Raw genomic sequence first — 21,069 nt, forward strand, 5'->3', positions numbered from 1 at the left:
CCTCCTGGACGGCTTCTCTTAGCTCCTGTCTCCAGCCACCTAATGTGGTGGCGAGGTTTACAGAAGAAACGAGAGAGAGAGAGAGAGAGAGAGAGAGAGAGAGAGAGAGAGAGAGAGAGAGAGAGAGAGAGAGAACATGCCAGGGAGTGGGCTTTTATTAGGGAACAAAAAATTTCAGGGAAAATCCCATCAAATGAAGGTTAAGGGGGGCAGCATTCCAAGGTCAGGGACGAAGATTGGGTCTTCAGGGCAGTGGCCAGACATGCCTCTGGACAGACAAGCACTCAGACCTGGAGAAGGGTCAGGAAAGCTCGGACACAGCTGTGTCTAAGCGCCTCTCACCCAGCCAGGGAGGTCAATCAAATCACATGCGAGGATGGCCTCCCACACCCTTCTTTCCTCCCTCCCTCCCTCCCTTCCTTTCTTCTTGCTTTCTTTCTATCTCTACCGTGGATTAAACTCAGAGTTCTTTACCCCTGTGCACTGTTGCAGCACTATTTATTTATTTATTTGTTTGTTTATTTATTTATTTATTTATTTATTTATTTTGAGACATGGTCTCACTCTGTTGCTGAGGGTGGCCTCAATCCTGATCTGCTCCTGCCTCACTCTATTGTAACCTGGATTGCACATATGAACACCATGGCTGGCATTGAATTAGTTTTCTATTGATGCACAACAAATTAACACAACCCCTGGTGATCTCACAATTTCTGTGGGATAGAAGTTGGGAAGACTCAGACTGGGTCCTATCCTCAGCTTCGCATTGGCTGCAATCAAGGTGTTTCTCACTGCATGTCATCTGCAGACTTGAATAATCTGCTTCCAAGGACACTAAGGGTTTTGAAAGAATCAGGTTTTGGGGATTGTGTGGTTGAGGATGCTAGGTAATTGGTGGCTGTAGATCAGAGTCTATTATAGGATCCTGCAGGCCACCAGAGGGTCCTACCATATGGGCTGCTCAGTAATGAGACCAGTCTAAAGAATCCTTCCACAAGAGTGAGAGGCTGACTCCCATTTAAGGGCTCTGATGTGAATCAATCAGGCAAACCCAGAATAATCTCCTTTTGACTCACTTAAAATGAACAGCCTTGGCATGTTAACTTATCTGCATAATAATCCCTTCACCTTTCCAATATTTCCTGAACCAAAAGCAAACCTCAGGTTCTGTCCACTGTGCCCATGTCTCAGGATACTGAGTGTGAACACCAGCTAGTAGGTGTCTTGAGGAGGCAAGATTTCTTATCATTTTGATTTTTTTTAAAAATGATTTCTCCAAAATGGTCTCTGTTAGAAGACCATTAAGAATGGCAGCTCCTTAGGTGACAAGCACCAGAAATGTACCTCCAGGTGATTTCTAACCCAGTTTCTCAGGTCCTTGTTTTTCTCAGATTCTTCTCAAGTGAGAGAAAATTCAGATTCTCTATTGCTTTATGGGCAAATATAAACACATGAAGGAACAAATAATGTAAACATAGGACTCTCAATGTGTTTAATAGTAAAGAAAGAAGAAAAGTTTAAAGCCCGTAGCCCAGTTTCTGTTTCAACAAAGTAATAAAAGAAGAGCTGACCAAACCCAAATCAAGCCGAATCAAGGAAATCAAATTATAAATATCAAATCCTGAAAGAGGTTCTCAAATGGTGGGTAGAGGAAGGCGGCACAGTCCACCTGCCCCTCAGCTCAGGATTGTCCATGGGAAGATGTAGCTTACCACGGGGACTCTGCCTCCAAGATGCTCTGGGAGCCGCACATCCCCTGTGAGCACTCTGCAGCCTACAAGACCTGTACTGGGAGACACAAAGTAAGAGATGCTGCAACCCGCTTTGGCTGAACTTTTCCTGAACTTATGATCTTACACTTTTGGAGAGCTCACAAAGCTTTTTGGAGAATGTCTGTCAATTAGGATGTTTGTCTACCACTCATGGTAGAAGTTAGCTGCAGCATCTCTGGAAAGAATATCTAGAAATGATGCTCTTCTGTTAGGGCTCCCTAGTGGACGGTGCCTGATTTCAATCTGTCTCACTACTGCAGATGTTCACATTTATTCCTGGGTTAAAGGAATATTTGAGACTTCTCTCCTGTAGTTCTTCTTTGTGTATTTGAAATGAGCATGAGTCTGGGGGTGTGACTAAGTGGCAGAGCACTTACCTAGCATGCCCAAGGTCCTCACTATGATGCATCTCCAACAATAGAGCTCAAAAAAAGTTAACATGAAATTGTTGAAAAGTTCCTCAATCCTTTATAGATATCCCATTCCTCATCAAAGTGTCAGTATCAGGCTGAACTCATGGAACATCTGTTGGTTTAATGGGTTAGTTTGCATAATTACAAATCTTGATTTTCAAGTTGTCCAGACCTGGCCAGTGAAAGGCTCCTTCCTGGTAGTTTCTCTTTACTTTTGCCAGGGTCTTATCATTTTTGGAGGACTTCTTTTGTTCCCAACTCAAGGTGGTGGAGGGGTTTCTTATGCTAAGATTCCTTTAGTGGCAAATAAGTCTGGGCACTGTGAGTGCGTGTTGGGAGCATGGGCTACTGTACCTGGGTTAAAGAGAATGAGTAAATAACTCTCTCAGTCAACCCATCTATGGAACTCAACATCTATCATCTCCTGATCTATCTGCATGCACACTCCTTATCTATTCCTACATACAATTCTGAGTTTATTCTGATATTTCTGATTCTAGTCAAAATCGTGTTTGTTCTACCGATGTCCCTTTTTGTTTGGGATCCCTTCCATCTGCAGTGAGAATCGTGGCTCTGATTGTCTCTGGTGCATTGTTTCCCACCAACATTCCTCTGACTGAAAACAACCTCTTGACATTGGCCTGCCCTCCATTAGACAGCCTCATGGCCACTCTTGAATGTACCCTGATCCTGCTCTGATACCCCTTGCCAGGGCACATCAATCTTTACACACAGGTACGGATGCTGTGTCAATTGCCTTTTGTCACTGTGAAAAAAAATCTGGGGGTAAAACCCTTTAGAGGAGGAAAGAGTTACTCTGGGTCATGGTTTCAGTCCATGATCAGCTGGCTCTAAGGCAGAAGTATCATGGCGGAAGGTCTGGGTGGAGGAATGCTGCTCAGCCATGGGATAAGGAAGGTATGAGGAAGGGCTCAGGGTAAAGTAGCACCCTGCAGGGCACAATCTCAGTGACCTCCTCCTTCCCACAGGTTCTACCCTCCAAAATCATTTAATCATTCATTCATCAAATGGACGAATACCTCGATGAGGTCTTCACCCCAAGAGACTTTGGGGGACCCTTCATATGTAAGCTATAACAGAAGCCCTCCTCCCTCTGCCTATGTCCCCACCTGCACACTGGGGCCACACTGCAGTGTGTCTTCCTCATCAGGCTCCACATTTGACCTGGAAAGGGGTCTGCACTAACACCATCTTCATGAGAGGACACCCTCCTCCCCTTGCTTCAGTGTCCCCTCCACCACCCAGGTGTCCACTTTTGCTACAGTACCCTGGAGGGTTTTCCAGCCCAGTCTTCTGAAACATCTTTCTCCTCACCAAGCACGTGCCCCAGCCTTGCACCAGCCTCTGGGACAGTGTTATCTTAGGACCTGGGTGAGATTTGGTGACAGAATAAAGACAGGTTAGGATACAGGGTAGACTCAGGGCAGAGGAGCAACTTGTCCAGGAGACCAGAATGAAGGGACACTAGTGGCATATGGTCAACGTCCTTCCCTTCCTTACCAACCTTGGTGCCTGTACTTGGTGTGTTGTGTCCCTTTCTGTTGCTTCCTCTTACCGCCCTTTGCATTTCTGGCTGGTAACACTGATGATTTTTCATGCCCAGGTCTTCAAGGAGTCAGGTATAGAGGAAGCCTCTCTGGAATAAATATTGTGCTCAGGTATAAAAAGGAAGAGATCAGTTTCTCCTCCTGCAGGGTGTGGGGCTGTGACAGAGTTCATGAACCTCATCTTGGTTGGAGAGTGAGCAGAAGTGTGTCCTGAACCTTGAGGAGACCAAGAGGTTTCTCTGCTCACAGGAACGAGGGATGGTTCTCTCCTGTGCCTCTCAGGAAACACATTTTCTCTAGCAAATCTGGGCTGCCCTGGCCTATGGTGCGACACCTGGGGACACTTGGCCAGGCCTTATAGGAGCCTTCCTGCAGCTGTGCCCAGCCTGCCGAGCTCTGTTGATTTGCATGTGCCCGAAGCACAGCCCACTGCCCTGAGGACTTCTTAAGAGGCTACTGACACCCTGTGCATGAGTCAGTCCTAGTCAAGACACAGCATGGCCATGAGGGCTCCTGCTCATTTCCTGGGGCTCCTGCTGCTCTGCCTCCCAGGTAAGGAGGGACAGCACGGGGGATGTGCTGCCTGGTGTTCAGGGAAATCCTCTTATGACATTATTAATTGTGTGCATATTTCTTCTCATCTGTTCAATTGTAGGTGCCAAATGTGACATTATAATGACCCAGTCTCCAGCCTCCCTGTCTAAATCTCAAGGAGAAACAGTCACCATCAGTTGCCGGGCCAGTCAGGGCATTAGCAATTACTTAAGCTGGTACCAGCAGAAACCAGGGCAAGCTCCTAAGCTCCTGATCTATTATACCAACCGTTTGCAAACTGGGGTCCCCTCGAGGTTCAGTGGCAGTGGATCTGGGACAGATTATTCTCTCACCATCAGCAGCTTGAAGCCTGAAGATTTTGCCACTTATTACTGTCAACAGTATAGCAGTTGGCCGCACACAGTGACACAGGCCATGACAAAAACCTCCCAGGGAGCAGAAGTGTGAGGCTGGGCTGCCCCAGCTGCTCCTCCTGCTGCCTCCACCTGCTGAGGGCACTGCTCATGGGCAGCCAGGATCCCAGGGCCACTGAGGGGAGGTCTTTCTAGGCCTGGAGAAGTTCCTCTGCACCCTGTTTCTTTCTCCTTGTCAGCCCCAGCACTCAACCTTGAATTGGTGTCTTTGAAGCTGTGTGCGCTACTCAGTGCAGTAGTGCTCCACCCACCAATGATGAGAAGAGAAAGGAGGCCAATCAGGAGAAGCTGAGTTCTTACCTCATGGTATGCAGAAACCTGGTGCTGAGTGAGTTCAGCCAAGCTGCCCAGGGGAACAGAATTGGTGTTCAGAGACAGAAAAATGAAGATAGTTTTTATGACAGAGATGACACTACAAAAACTGTGGACAAGACCTTTTCATAGGAAGTGATCTCGGTCAGCCTCATATGCAGTCACCTGGTGTATAAAGTGGGATCTACATCAATAAGCATAAGAGAGTGAAAGTTGCAACCCACCAGAAACCTTCAACAGAAAGACCATAAAACTGAACCATAAATAGCATCAAGCTGCCTGGGGACTGATCTAGAACATGCTCATATGTTTGGAAATGTGAAGTGGTCCCTGAGTTGGAGCCTGTCCTGTCCATGCACATACTTGTGATCGAGGCCTTCCACTCAGAGCACAAGCAGATGTGCACAGATCCCCATGTGCAGGGACCACACAGCATTATCTGTAATAACTGCAACCTGAATCAGGTAAATGCCGATCAAGAGTAGAATGGATAAATAGAAGAAGGGAAGTACATGCAATAAAATACTATACACCAGTGAAAACATTTTCTGCCTTCAAGATCCCTACAAGAGTACACAAGAGCTAGATACACTGGAGCTCATTACCCATGATTCTATTTTTATGAGATTCAAAAGTGGCAAAATTTTGATAATTGTTTAAAGTTAGCTAAGAAATTTCATGGAAAAATTTGGGATCAATGACTGGTTATACTTGCTTGAGGGTTTTTTCTGTAGCATTTTGCATATATTATTCTCTTCCCTCCTGCCTGCATATTTCTTCTGGGAAATTTCCGATAGACACATGGAAGTTCTCTTGGATGTCACGTGTTGCTTTTCTCTTGTGGTTTTCAAAACTGTCTCTGTAAATTTTAAAAATTTGTTCATGACATATTGTAGTGTCCCCTTCTTTTTGTAAATATTTATTTTTTAGTTGTAGTTAGACACAATGTCTTCATTTATTTATTTATTTATATGTGGTGCTGAGGATCAAACCCATGGCCTTGCATATGCTAGGCGATCACCCTACTGCTGAGCCACAACCCCAGCCCGTGTCGCCTTTAGGTTGGTCCTTCTTTAGGTTAGACCTTCAAGCATAGTTAACCTCAATGTCCATATTCTTCCTAACATCTGGTAAATTTTTAATCAATAATACTTTTTAAAAATCATTTTATTTTTTAGTTGTAGTTGATCACAATACCTTTATTTTATTTATTTATTTTTATGTGGTGCTGAGGATCGAACATAGGGCTTCCTATGTGCTAATTGAGTGCTCGACTACTGAGCCCATTCCCATTCCCCAGTAGTACTTTTAACAATCTTTTTTTTCCCTTTAGATTTCTCCTGTTTTCATGGAATGCCTATAAAACATTTCCTGCATTTTTGACCCGGTCCCACGTATCTGGTGTGGTTTACTCATGCCATTTGTTTCTTTCTCTTTATTCTCTTATGAGTGGATACTTTCACATACTCTAATTCACAGGCCCTTTCTTCTACAGGGTGGAGTCTGCTGTTGAGCTCTCTATAGCATTTTCTCATCTCATTCAGCATTTTCTTTAGCTCTAGAATTTCTGTATGAAGGAAAAATTAATACAACCATAAAATTGCCTTTGTAGCAAAGTAGATTTATAGATGTCAAAACAAAAGTGAGTTTGAGCAGCCTGTAATGCTTTGAAGGCATGCCAAGGCAGGAGTGTGGATGGTGTGTGGTCACTACTTTGGCATGTTTCTCTTTTTTACTTTATTTTATTTTTTTTTTTCAATGCTGGGCATGAAATCCAGGGCCTCATACATCTCAGGCAACACTCTTGTACTGAGCTACACCCAGGTCTTGGCTCATAATTGAAACTCCAGGAATGTGGCTGTGCCACAGTCTGGCTGGGCACAAAATCACGAGCCACTCAACCAGGAACAAACTTTATTTTTTGAAACTGCCTCCAATGTTCTGTAGGCCCCCAGGAAGATGGCTGATCCACACACGTGGCGTTCTCCCGGCACCCCCAGAGGAAGTTCCTCCCCGGGAACTCCCTCCTACTGTACTTCCCCAACCAATGGGAACTCTCGTAGCAGGCCTAGGTGAACAGCAGGAGTTCAATATCCATATGAATGCAAATCTTAACATAATCATATCATCTCAATGGCTAGCTGGCATCACCTTTCAACCAAAAATGCCATGCATCATATACTTGGCTGACTCTTAGCATGGCTGGACTTAGATTTCATGGATCCGTCCTATCTATATCTTGAGCAATTGGACAAATCAAGAGAGGAGGGACAATCTGGCCATGTCCTGCAAGTATCCTAGAGGTGGACCATGACAGTGGGATGGGGAGAAAAAGGAGGAAAAGAATCTGACATGTAGCCTTAACTATGGAGAAACAGAGAGTCAGAGACCTGGGATCCAATGAGAAATCCCCTCAGCACAGCCCTCAGGTTCCAAAAATTAGAATTTTATTTATTCATGTCCCACTGAGCTGAGATAAAGAAACCAGAAGCCCCAACTCAAAGCATTTAAAGAGATATATTCAGAGTATTTAAAATAATTCTTTTATGTTGGGCCTCTTGTTTCCTGCTTTTTGCTGGACTCAGGACTGGAGAAGAGGATGGACACAACATTAGCCCTTGACACCTGGTTTAGACCTCAGCTCTGCCTTACCTCAGTGAGTGACCTGGGTGGACATTTCTGCTGTGATCTCTTCCTGTGTTCCCAGGAGTGACAGCTGGTTCCTGGGCTTCTCTCTGAGTGTGAGTGTCTATGTCATGAGGTGGACAGGTGGCTGAGCTGTCTTCCTGTAGCTGCAGGACATCAGTGTGGAGAGTAGAGGGCACAGGGCCCTATGGGCACCAAGGTAACTCACCTCAGGTTCCTCTCACTGAATTCTCTGGTAGGATGTTCCATCCTTTACCCACCAGAGGGCGACGTGCACCTGCAACTAAACTCACCAGAGCCTGAGCCCTGGAGAGGCTGATCTAGTTTTCAAGCATAAATTAAATTTTACATTTTTTTTACTGGTCAGAGAACAACATTATAGGAAATTAAGACACCATGGCCTCTAACTTCTGACACTCAGATTTACTTTTATCCACTCATAGCACTTCTTATTTTATAATCCTCTGTGCAACTGAGCCCTTCCTCTGCTGCCACCTGACTTTGCCTGGAAGAGTCATGTGGGCGATTCCTGTCCTGTGAAAATGCAGGTGACATGTTCTCCAGATTCTGTGTTCAAAGGTTTCTACATTTTCCTTGGAAATGCTGATTTTCTTGTATATAGAATGTGGTTGGACCTTTTTTTCAGTACTCTCAGGAGGTGTTTGTGTTCCTCTCCCTCCTCTGCCTTCCTCTCTTCCTCCCTCCCTTCCCTCCCTCCTCTTCTCTCTCTCTCTCTCTCTCTCTCTCTCTCTCTCTCTCTCTCTCTCTCTCTCTCCTTTGTTGTTTCCACCTTGTTTTATTATTTGACCAGGATTACTAATCTGGGGTAATTAGCTGCACATTTTTTAGTACTAAATCCATTCAAGTAATTGGAGTTAGAATAAAAGCTCTTCATTAATCCTCTGATATGCATAGTGTCAGAGGCTCTGCTCAGCCCCACAGTCCAGGCAGTTTGCTTCCTCATGTGCTACTGTCTTCACAGAGGCCCCTGCAGCCCTGTCAGTGCCCACATGTCATAAAGGAGGACTTTGCCATAAGACCCGAGCTGTGTCAGGAAGTAGGGGCAGCAGGATAGTGTCCCAGACCCTGGTGTGCATGCTCCTGTGGCTCTGGGCCTTGGGGGAGCAACTTAAGTACTTCAGTGGCCTTAGAGTAATAAGTCTGTGAAGTTGGAATAGCAATTTGAAGATGGACAGGGAAACAGTGGCCACTTCCATATGGGTCTTACTGTTTGGTGACTCACAAGACCCTGGCAAAGGGATTGTAAATTGTATTTCAAAGTACAAATGACACAGTGTGTGTGTGTGTGTGTGTGTGTGTGTGTGTGTGTGTGTGTTCATAGTTCATTGTTAATTTCCCCGATTTCAGGTGCCTGTGGGGACAGCATGATGACCCATGCTGGTCTGCAGGAGACATGGTCACCATCAGCTGCAAGTCTAACCAGAGTCTCGTATTCAACCAGAGCACAACAGGGCCTGGAACCAGCATAAACCAGAACAGGGTCCTGGCCTTATCCTCTCCTGAGTGCCCCCAAGGGCAGCTGAGGTCCCAGTGCTGTTTAGTGGCAGAGGGCCAGGGACAGCTTTCCACAACAGGCTCCAGGGTGAGGCAGAGAATTACTCTTAGCACCACCACATGCTCCCCCCACAGAGCTGCAGACTCAAATGTGAACCTCCTGCCAGGCCAAGGGTCTGTGAGTCTTTGCCAGCTGCTTCCTCCTCAGAGGACATTCAAGTCTCCTTCTTGCTGAGATGTCACATGTTTCTGATTTATTCCTTGAATAGTTTGCAAGGCCCAGGAAAAAATTATGAAAATGTGCCTGTTTTAGATCCTAACCTAATTAAATATAGGACTAATTTGTGACCCAACTATCCCTCTGCTGGACATTAACTCAAGGGAACCAGGTCACCAACTCGGATGACCACACTGCCATGATCACTGCAGAATTCTTCACAGTGTCTCTGAGGAGATAATCAAAGGCTTACTTGGTGGCTGACAGGACAAATAATAGGCTCTTTACAGGTCAAAGACAGGAGATGGCACAGTTAGGAGGCCATTGCCAACACCCAGGTGGGCTTGGTGGGTTTCTTGGTGCAGGGAGATTAAAGTGGGGGGAGCAGTGAGGGGTGCATTTTAGAGATGGAGCTCTCTACCGGGGCCCCCACTGAGTCCTGCCCATCACTGAGTACTTCTCTCTCAAGACTTCTGCCTACACTTGCAGAAACTGCTACTGCCTCCATTCCTCTGGTTTTCTGTGGGTCTGGCCCTCTCAGAGCCCTACAGCTGTCTTTTGAGGAGTCTGGGTGGTGGGCCTTTATCCCCCAGCTTCTCTTCTGCAGGGAGCTGGAACCCTGACCTTTCCATGTGGAGGGCTCTGTTGCCAGGCCAGTGCCCTCTGCATGAAGACAGGGGTCTCTGGTGTTTAGAAGTCACCTATGCTCCTGGCCTCCTGGGACATGCTCAGAGTAGGCCAAAGCCAAGAAGGCATTGGCCCTGGAGGCCAAGTTTAACAAGCTCCCCAATATTGGTATTTGCATGAATCATATTTGAATACAACATTAAAGAAAACTAAATGAATGTAAATATACTTCAGTATTAAATAAAGTGAGAATTAAAAAAAAAAACACAGGATCTATCTTGAACATGAAGACACAAACAGGGAAAGGTTTGTGTTGTGGCATTTGGTTTTGAAGGATACTTCCATGCATGGATTGCCTTTTATTTTATCTATCTATCTATCTATCTGTTTATCTATCTACTTATTTTTGTCATAAAAATAAATAGATAGATAGATAGATAGATAGATAGATAGATATCTGGAGATGGCAATGGGGTTGAGCGAAGAGTGGTAAGCTGGTATTTAAGGACCATCTCAGCAGGGGATTGCATAGCTTCTGCAGTGCATAGAGCCACCTGTGTGTGGCGCTGTCTGCCATGGGCTGTCAGGAGTGTCTCCCATGAGGGCAGAGCACTAGAGGTCCCTTTGGATGAACCAAGTCAAGGTCCTGGCACACACATGTTCTGTTCCAGTCTGTTTCCCACATGTAGAATACAGACAAAGGACAGGCGAGGGGTCTGACTCTTCATAACCTGATATTCTGAGATGCTGAAGCAGCTCTGAGCCTTTGGCCCCACATCACAGGAATCCTCACAAGAGGAAGGCAAAGGACCCTGAAAAAGGAGTGACCTTCAGGGGACTGTGCAAATTGTAGACTGTGCCAGCAGAGGGCAGCAGTGAGCACTCTCCCTTCAAGGTCCCCTTCAGATCTTTCTGTGTTCATGGACCCTGCATGAGAAGGTGTCTGTACCATTTCTGGAAATTTAGAGAGAGCTGAAGAGTGCAGGGGACACTGGGCATTGCTACTTGTGGGGTCGGGTCAGGAGGCTACTGTAGACTGGTCTTGGTGCTCATTAGGGGGAGATATTTTTTATGGCTCTTCTCATGTTAGGGTGGGCAGAGCTGAAGCTCAATAGGTGGTGTGAGCCTGGGTACTGTGAGGCCACCTGACCTCAGGGAGCTTCTCTCTGGAGTGAACACTTACTTGGAAGTCTCATGGAGAGATATGTTTAAGTTCACACACACAGACAGGATAATAGGCTCAAATTTTGTTACTTATGATGAGAAAAAGACAAAGTTTACAAGCTGAGGTTCAAACTGTTCCAAGAGACAACGGTGGGGACAGAAAGTTATTTGTTCACTTCACACTGACCTTATTGACAAAAGAAGTCCCATCTTGAAGGAGTTCATGAAATAAGTTCAGCATATTTGTAAAGGTGTCTTTTGGATGTTATTGATCCTGCTGTTTCTTGGATCTGGACTCTGTACTGGAGAAGGAATATGGGACACCTGGTTTGACTTGATACCTGGTTTTGGCGTGAGTTCGTCCTGAACTCAGTGAGTGACCTGGTTAGACACATCTGCTCTGCCTTCTTCCCTTGTTCCCATAACAGTTGGTTCTGAACTTCTCTCTGGGTGTGAATGTCTGCCCCATTTGATGGACGGGTGGGAGCTGTAGAGCATCATTGTGGAGAGCAGAGGGCACAGGACCCTGTTCACAGAGAGGTGGCTCATATTCAGGTAGGTTCCTCTCACTGAATTCTGTGCTAGGATGTTCCACTTCTTGACCACCAGTGGGTGACATGAACCTGGATATATACTCACCATAGCCTCAGCCCTGGAGGGGCTGATCTATATTTCAAGCATAAATTTAATTTTACATTTTTATCTGTTAAGATAGCATCATTATAGTAACTGAGCGAGACACAGTGGTCTCTCTCTGGTGTCACTCAGGTGGTCTTGTGTGCATTCATAGCACGCAGAATGGAGGTCACCACTGTACTTGTCACAGCTGGCACCACAGCATATTATTAAGGCTGTGTGCTCCTGGGCCAGGCAGGGGTGCTCCACCCAACCATGTGGGGACCAGGCTAGGGAGGCTCCATCCCGGTGTGTGCACCATGTGGAGCTCATGGCCTCCTCCCTCTTCTCCTGAGGGAGAGGAGGCCAGGAATGTGAGTGACTTATTGAACATTATTTTTATCTGTTAAATAAAACTGTTCCCCCCCAAAAAAAATCACTCTTCAACAAGGCAAACCATGAAAGAGAAAAACAAAAGACACTCTTTATTTTTACAGAGATAAGTTAGCTCATTAGCACTCTTATACTTCATGAACAATTCAGGAACTACTCAACACTTCCAGCCATAGACCTTCTTTCTGTGATGCTAACATTATGTAAGGTGCATGCATGTTTTCGTTACCCAGTGAAATAACATTACTTTGTGCGAACAATGGACAATACAGCTTTGCCATCACTTTTGTTTTTAACTTATTACTGTTTGTCTACATACATTGAATTATTTTGTGTAAAATGCTGCCCCAACCCAGCAGCTAAGCTATTAGAATCTTATCCTCCCCACCACCCTGCCTTTCTGTGAGTGAAGAATCAGGCTGTGGATTCCTGTGTGGCCCTGGCTCAGGGTTGGTCTTGAGCATGTTATGGGATGTTGGTCAGTGGTGGAGCAGGTGCCTCTTGGGCAGAATCTCTGGTTTCCATTCCCACAGCCAGAGGAATGACTTTTTCCACCATATGAAACGGTATAATTTTTAATTACATTTATCTTACTTTTTTCTGCTAACACACTGCTTTTCAAACTCTCCAGGTTTATGTACATCTCGAGCTGCACAAGGTACTCACCCGTAGTTTGTGCAGCCAATATTTGTGCACATTCATCCACTGATTCATCTCTCCCTGCGTCTGCCTTTTACACACCTCTGCATCTCTCTGTGTGATAGCTCCTCTGTGAGCGGCATCTTCAGTGGTTTCTCCAAACAAGGACAACTAACTCTCTGGTTTTAATCACAGGTTCCCTTCCCCACAATTTCTTCTTTCACCTTTCTGGGATTCCAAATATTTAAAAAATTACTTATTCGCAGTATTCTTTTTAAATTTAAGAAATTGTGAATTATTTTTCTTCCACATAAATAAATATTCATATATAAATTTAATACTCATCACAAATAGGACCTTGGGATTTCCGTTACATTCAACAGGAGCTCTATTATCTAAGAATCACCTTCAACACCACGACACAACCTTCTACCCTCTTGGTGACATAGGAGTGACTTTTCCAACTCTGATCCCTCCCAAGATGAAGGCAGGGAGTCAAGTATGTCAGTCCCTGGTGCTCCCTTTTTCCCTTTCTCCCATCCCCACCCCCTCCCTCTTCTCTGCTGTCCTCCTTCTGTTTATTTATCTGCTCCTTTGTCATTGATGGGCTCTAGACCTCTGTGGAGCTGGGCTCACTGCTGTGCTGTGGTGTCTGTGTTCAAGCACATGGTGTCATGGGGTGCATTCCTTCCACATTTCCTCCCTGTCCCAGTCCCCAGACCCTCCATCTCTGTCTCCTTTGCCACTGGTTGTCCTTCTCTCCTATGACACATCAACCCCCTTTCCCCTTCCTTTGCTCTCCCTTTTGCACAGGAGGGTGACATGGGACCCTCACCTTCCAGAGTCTGGCTCTTTCACTTGTCATGATGTTCTCCACTTCCATCCATTTACCTGAAATGCCACCATTTCCTTCTTCTTAAAGGCCCTGAGTTCAGCCTGGATTGTGTGGGTGTGGACAGATCAGGAGGATCTCTGTGTAGAAGAAGGCAGAACCTGACCACACTGCAGAGAGAGCAGAGAGCTGAGGGTCCTCAGCCATGAGCCATGTGGGACAATTGCTCTTGTGTTTAGTTTTCTGATCCTTTTTGATGAGATATGGCAGTGTGATGTCTCTCCCAGTTTTCTGTGGTTGAGTAACAAATTCCCCCTATTGAGCAGTGTGTTCCTTCCCAGGCCTGTCCCTCAGGAGTCCAGGCTGGGTCCCCAACTCAGCCTGACAAGACTGAAATGGAGCAGTCAGTGGACACCTCTCCTTGCTGAAGTTCAGAGTCTTCTTTCAGGTCCAGTGGCTGAGGCAGAGTCATCATTCCTCAGTTGTAGGTGAGGTCCCAATTTCCCTCAGGCCATTAGCACAGAGCTCCTGGACACTGCCCTAATTGCCACCTCCAAGTGCAGCGTTAGAGCAACTCCTCACATCCAGTCTTCATGGCCTGAGATCCTCCTTCTTCTGCCTCCATGTACAGAAGGAAGAGTTTCAATGATGAAGACAGATTTAATGTGTACTCTCTCCCTCACTTAAATTCAACTTGTTTGATTATGTCTTAAAATCTTTCATAAGAAATTTTATTGAAATTCCTGTTTGAGTACCTGGGGAGTGGGATTTTACAAGGCCTGGGGTTTGGGGCCACCAAGTTGGAATCCTATCCACATATGCCTTTTTTTTTCACTTACCATAATGACTGGATCCCTATTGGATATTCAGAAGCAGGTGCTTTGGAGGAATCAGTTTTAATAAGATCACGTGATCCACGTAAGCAGAGGATAAAGAAGTAATCTGCAGTTGGCACAGGAATGACAATGACTTCCCCCATCTTCCTGTGTGTCAGCTGCACCAGGCACTAAGTACTCAGCAACACATGGCCTGCTTCTCTCCTTGACCTTTGGGTGCTCACTGCCCTTGGCAGAGGCCTCAGGCTCCCTGGCAGAGCTCCATGGCCTCCCAGCCTCAGGCCCTGTCTGCCTCCACACACTGACTCTGTGTCTTCCTTCCACAGGACCAGCCTTTCCCTCTCCCAGCCCTGAGCAAGGCTGCTGCACAGCCTGGGAACATGGGAAAAGCCATTCCATGGCCTCCTATGCTATGGTCCCCCAGGCATCAGTCTTGGAGATTCACCTCTGGATTCTCCCCTTGACCTGTTGGCTTATACTGCCTTGATGCTATTTCAGAGCCCATAGGATCCATCCTGCTGCCTCATGCTGATGTCATCATGGAAATCAGACACCTGGCCTTGCTGTAGGCAGGCTGGTGGCTTCCTCTGGTCCTCAGGTTTCTTCCCAGCTCTAGGAGGCATGGGTTGCTCCATGCAGCACCCACCCAGGGAGGATTAGATTCTTGGCTCTGTCTTAATGACTGTGTGTGACATCAGGTTAGTTTCTTCATTTCCCCCACATCTCAGTTTCTCATTAGCTATATGGGAATAATAACATATCTCTTAGAGAGTTGCCTGAGGATTCACTAAAATAACTTACATGCATATTGTGTACCTTAGCATCTGGGCACATACCACATTCTTAGTAATCACTAATTTTTATTGCTTAGATCAAGTTTCCTGGGAAACAAATTAACAGAGGAGTTGATGTTCAATAACTTTCCATATTCTTCTGTTTCACACAGTAATGAGTATCATCTTAAAACAACAAAGCAGCTGAACTTGGGGTGCAAACTTGGGATCCCAGTGACTTAGTGTGCTGAGGCAGGAGGATTGCAATTTAGAAGCCAGCCTGGGCCACTTAGAAGGACTTTTATCAAAATAAACATAAATAACCAAACCCTGATACCTGTCACATTCTGCCCTAGGTATCTCTTGGGTGGTTTCTCACTGTGCTTAGAAGCTTATTTTTCTTGTCCTAGGGAGACACCCATGGTCTACGCACTTGGCTTGTGGGTTTGGAGCCTCACAGGAGCTCTGTAACCCTGTTGCCTAGAACTCAGCCCATGGAGAGAGCCTCTGCCCTGTTGAGGGTGGGCATGGTATTCCCCTCCCCCCCCAGTTTCCCTGCAGTTCTGGAGATCAAACCCAGAGTCTCCCACATATTAATTAGCCCACACCTGCCAAACACACCTCAGAACTCAGACGTAGGTGAGCTCTGATGGTGGTTTTGGTTACCACCCTGACCTCTGTTGCTGCCTGGTGGTATCTCTTAGCAGGCCCCTCTCCCTGGAGCTCTCTACCTAGGCCACTCTCTGACCTGCCCATCGCTGAGTTCTTCTCTCTCAAGACTTCTGCCTACACTTGCAGAAACTGCTTCTGCCTCCCTTCCTCTGCTTTTCTGTGGCTCTGGACCTGCTCAGAGCCCTGTAGCTGTCTCCTGAGGAGCCTGGGTGGTGGGCCTTTATACTCCAGCTTCTCTTCTGCAGGGAGCTGGAACCCTGACCCTTCCATGTGGAGGGCTCTGTTCCCAGGCCAGTCCTCTCTGCATGAAGACAGGTATCTTTGTTGTTTAGAAGTCACCTGTGCTCCTGGCCTCCTAGCACATTCTCGGAGTGAGCCAAAGCTAAGGAGGCATTGGCCCTGGAGGCCAACTTTAACAAGCTCCTCAGTTTTGGTATGTGCATGAGTCATATTTAAATGCAATATTAAAGAAAACTGAATGAGTGTAAATATACTTCAGTATTAAATAAAGTGAGAATTAAAAAAAAAAAACACAGGATCTATCTTGAACATAAAGACAAATAGGGAAAGGTTTGTGTTGTGGCATTTTGGTTTTGAAGGATACTTTCATGTGTGGATTGTCTTTTATTTTCTCTCTCTCTCTCTCTCTCTCTCTCTCTCTCTCTCTCTCTCTCTCTATTTATTTTTGTCACCACCTGGCGATGTAAGGGGGTTGAGAGAGGAGTGGTAAGCTGGTATTTAAGAACCATCTCAGCAGGGGACTGCATAGCTTCTGCAGTGCATTGAGCCACCTGTGTGTGGCACTGTCTGCCATGGGCTGTCAGGAGTGTCTCCCATGAGGGCAGAGCACTAGTGGTCCCTTTGGATGAACCAAGTCCAGGTCCTTGCACACACAGGTTCTGTTCCATTCTGTTTCCCACATGTTGAATGCAGACTAAGGTCAGGCGAGAGGTCTGACTCTTCATAACCCAATATTCTGAGATGCTGAAGCATCTCTGAGCCATTGGCCCTGCATCACAGGAATCCTCACAAGAGGAAGGCAAAGGGCCCCTGAAAAAGGAGCAACCTTCAGGGGACTGTGCAAAGTGTGTGTTGGGCCAGCAGAGGGCAGCAGTGAGCACTCTCCTTTCAAGGTCCCCTTCAAATATTGCTGCTGTTCAGGAACCCTGCAAGAGAAGGTGTCTGCACCATTTGTGAAAAAATTAGGGAGAGCTGGGGAGTGCAGGGGACAGTGGGATTGCTCATTGTGGGGTCAAGATGCTACTGTAGACTCTGGTCTTGCTGCTCACTAGAGGGAGATTTTTTTTTTTTTTTCTTATGGCTCTTCTCATGTTAGGGTGAGCAAAGCTGTAGCTCACTAGGTGGTGTGAGCCTGGGCACCGTGAGGCCACCTGACCTCAGAGAGCATCTCTCTCTGGAGTGACATGGTACTTGGAAGTCTCATGGAAGAAGAGATATGTTTATGTTCACACACACAGACAGGATAAAAGGCACACATTTTATTACTTGTTATGAGAAAAAGACAAAGTTTACAAGCTGAGGTTCAAATTGTTCCAAGAGACAACAGTGGGAACAGGAAGGTATTTATTCACTTCACACTGATCCTAGGTGACAAAAGAAGTCCATCTTGAAGGAGCTCATGAAATAAGTTCAGCATATTTGGAAAGCTGTATGTTGGATGTCGTTGATCCTGCTGTTTTTTGGATCAGGACTCTGTACTGGAGAAGGAATATGGGACACCTGGTTTGACTTGACAGCTGGTTTTGGCCTGAGTTCATCCTGAAATCAGTGAGGGACCTGGTTAGACACATCTGCTCTGCCCTCTTCCCTTGTTCTCATAACAGTTGGGTTCAGAACTTCTCTCTGGGTGTGAGTGTGTGCCCAATTTGATGGACAGGTGGGTCAGCTGTCTTCCTGGAGCTGTAGAGCATCATTGTGGAGAGCAGAGGGCACAGGACCCTGTGGACACAGAGGTGGATCACCTCCAGGTATGTTTCCTCTCACTGAATTCTGCGCTGGGATGTTCCACTACTTGCCCACCAGAGGGCGACATGAACCTGGAAATATACTCACCATAGCCTCAGCCCTGGAGAGGCTGATCTATATTTCAAGCATAAATTTAATTTTACATTTTTATCTGTTAAGACAGCATCATTATAAGAACTGAGCGAGACACCGTGGTCTCTCACTGCTGTCACTCAGGTTGTCTTTTGTGCATTCATAGCACTCAGGATGGAGGTCACCACTGTACTTGTCACAGCTGGTACCACAGCATATTATTAAGGCTGTGTGCTCCTGGGACAGGCAGGGGTGCTCCACCCAACCACATGGGGACCAGGCTAGAGAGGCTCCATCCCCGTGTGTACACCATGTGGACCTCATGGCCTCCTCCCTCTGCTCCTGTGGGAGAAGAGGCCTGGAATGTGAGTGACTTATTGAACTTAATTTTTATCTTTTAAAGAAAACTGTCCCCCCACAATCACTCTTTAACAAGGCAAACCATGAAAGAGAAAAACAAAAGACTCTCTTCATTTTTACAGAGATAATTCAGCTCATAAGCACTCTTACACTTCATGGACAATTCAGGAACTATTCAACACTTCCAGCCATAGACCTTCTTTCTGTGATACTAACATTATGTCAGGTGCATGCATGTTTTCGTTCCCCAGTGACACAACTTTACTTTGTTTGGCCAATGGACAATACAGCTCTGCCATCACTTTTTTTTAACTTCTTACTGTTTCTCTGCATGCATTGGATAATTTTGTGTAAAATATTGCCCTAACCCAGCAGCTAAGCTATTAGCATTTTCACCCTCCCCACCACCCTGCCTTTCTGGAAGTGAGGAATCAGGCTGTGGCTTCCTGTGTGGCCCTGGCTCAGGGTTGGTCTTGAGCATGTTGTGGGATGTTGGTCAGAGATGTATCAGGTGCCTCTTGGGCAGAAGCTCTGATTTCCATTCACACAGCCAGAGGAATGACTTTTTCCACTCTATGAAACAGTATAATTTTTAATTACCTTTATTTTACTTTTTTCTGCTAACATACTGCTTTTCAAGCTCTCCAGGTTTATATACATCTAGATCTGCACAAGATACTCACCCATCGTTTGTGCAGCCAATATTACTGCACATTCACCCACTAATTCATCCCTCCCTGTGTCTGCCTTTTACACACCTCCACGTTTCTCTGAGGGATTGCTTCACTGTGAGCAGCATCTTCAGTGGTTTATCCAAAGCAAGGACAACTAACTGTCTGGTTTTAATCAAAGTTTCCCTTCACCACAATTGCTTCTTTCACCTTTCTGAGATTCCAGATATTTAAAAAATTAGTATTCACAACATTCTTTTTAAATTTAAAAAATGTGAATTATATTTTCTTCCACATAAATAAATATTCGCATATAAATTTAATACTCATTACAAATAGGACCTTGGGATTTCAGTTACATTCACCAGGAGCTCTAGTATCTAGGAATCACCTTCATCACCACGGCACAAATTTCTACCTCTTGGTGACGTATGAGTTATTTTTCCAACCCTGATCCTTCTCAAGATGAAGGCAGGAAGTCAAGGGTGTCAGGCAGGGAGACTGAAACTGCATCCTCACAGTTTCCCTGCTGGACAATGGAATAATAAGAGAGAAATGCCAGATTGAGTGCCCAAATAATAATCCATTTCCATCATTTTCCTTTCATACGTTATTACAGGCTTAGGCATTTATTTGTGTTTGTGATTACATTTGAAGCCCAATTTCACAAAGAACAGCAATTGTAAGCACAAGGGACCTGCAGAAGGTCCCTACACCATCCCTGCCTGTGCCATAGTGCTGCCCAGGGCAGGTCCTGCTCCCTCTGCAGTGTCCACACTCATCCTGTCTGCTCATTCAGAAGGTCCTTGGACACCTCTTTGCTTGTCCTCCACATGCCAGGCCAGGCTGCTGCAACTGACAGGGCCACTCATGGGTGTGGCCTGAGCTGTGGCCCAGGCAGTCATGGTCCACAGCCCTCAGCTGCACCCTGTTCCCTGAGTTCCCAGCACTTTCCTCTCACAGGGCAGAGAATCTGCTGAGCTGCTGCCCAGACAAGCATCTCATGTGGCAGCTGGGCCACCCAGGCAGGGAGGTTTTGGTTTGGAGCTGCACCACTGTGGGATGAACATGTAGAAGTTGCACACAGTAATATATACCAGCATCATCGGGCTCCACCCTGCTGATTCTTAGTGTGAAATCTGTCCCTGACCCACTGCCACTGAACCTATCTGAGACCCCAGTGAACCGATTGGAAACCCGATATATTTGGCCCTTTGGAGCCTGGCCTGGTTTGTGCATGACCCAGTTCAAATACATGTTTCCAACACTGTGTAGTGCTGGCAGCTGGAAGTGTTAAATGTTCTTTGATGTGTTAAATTTAGCATACTATACACTTTAGGGAACAAAAAATTGAAATAGAAGAAAAGAGAGATGGATTTATTGAATACTTTCTCTGAAAAGAAACTACCAAAATTTAATTGTTGTTTTTGCAGTTACCTCTTTTTTGTTTTTAATTTTTTTAGTTATTGACAGACTTTTATTTTATTGCATTTATTGATACGCAGTGCTGAGAATTGAAACCAGTGCCTCACATATGCAAAGCAAGTGCTCTACCACTGAGCCACAACCCCAGACCCTTGCAGTTATATCTTGATAATAAAGATCAACTTATCAGCCAGGTGAGATGTAATGATACCAGCAGCTCGGGAGGCTGAGGCAAGAGGATCGCAAATTTAAAGTCTGCCTGAGAAACTTAGCAAGGGCCTGAGCAACGCAGGAGTGTCCTGTCTCAAATTAAAAAATAAACAGGGCTTGGGGCTGGGGATGTGGCTCAAGCGGTAGCACGCTCGCCTGGCATGTGTGCGACCTGGGTTCCATCCTCAGCACCACATACAAACAAAGATGTTGTGTCCACCGAAAACTAAAAAATAAATATTAAAAAATATTCTCTCTCTCTCTCTCTTAAAAAATTAAATTAAAAAAAATAATAAACAGGGCTTGGGATGTGACTCAATAGTTAAGTGTCCCTGGGTTCAATCCCCCACAAACAAAAAAAATAATAATTAGAACAATTTATC

This window comes from Marmota flaviventris, chromosome 14, assembly GCF_047511675.1.
Source record: "Marmota flaviventris isolate mMarFla1 chromosome 14, mMarFla1.hap1, whole genome shotgun sequence".
NCBI lineage: Eukaryota > Metazoa > Chordata > Mammalia > Rodentia > Sciuridae > Marmota > Marmota flaviventris.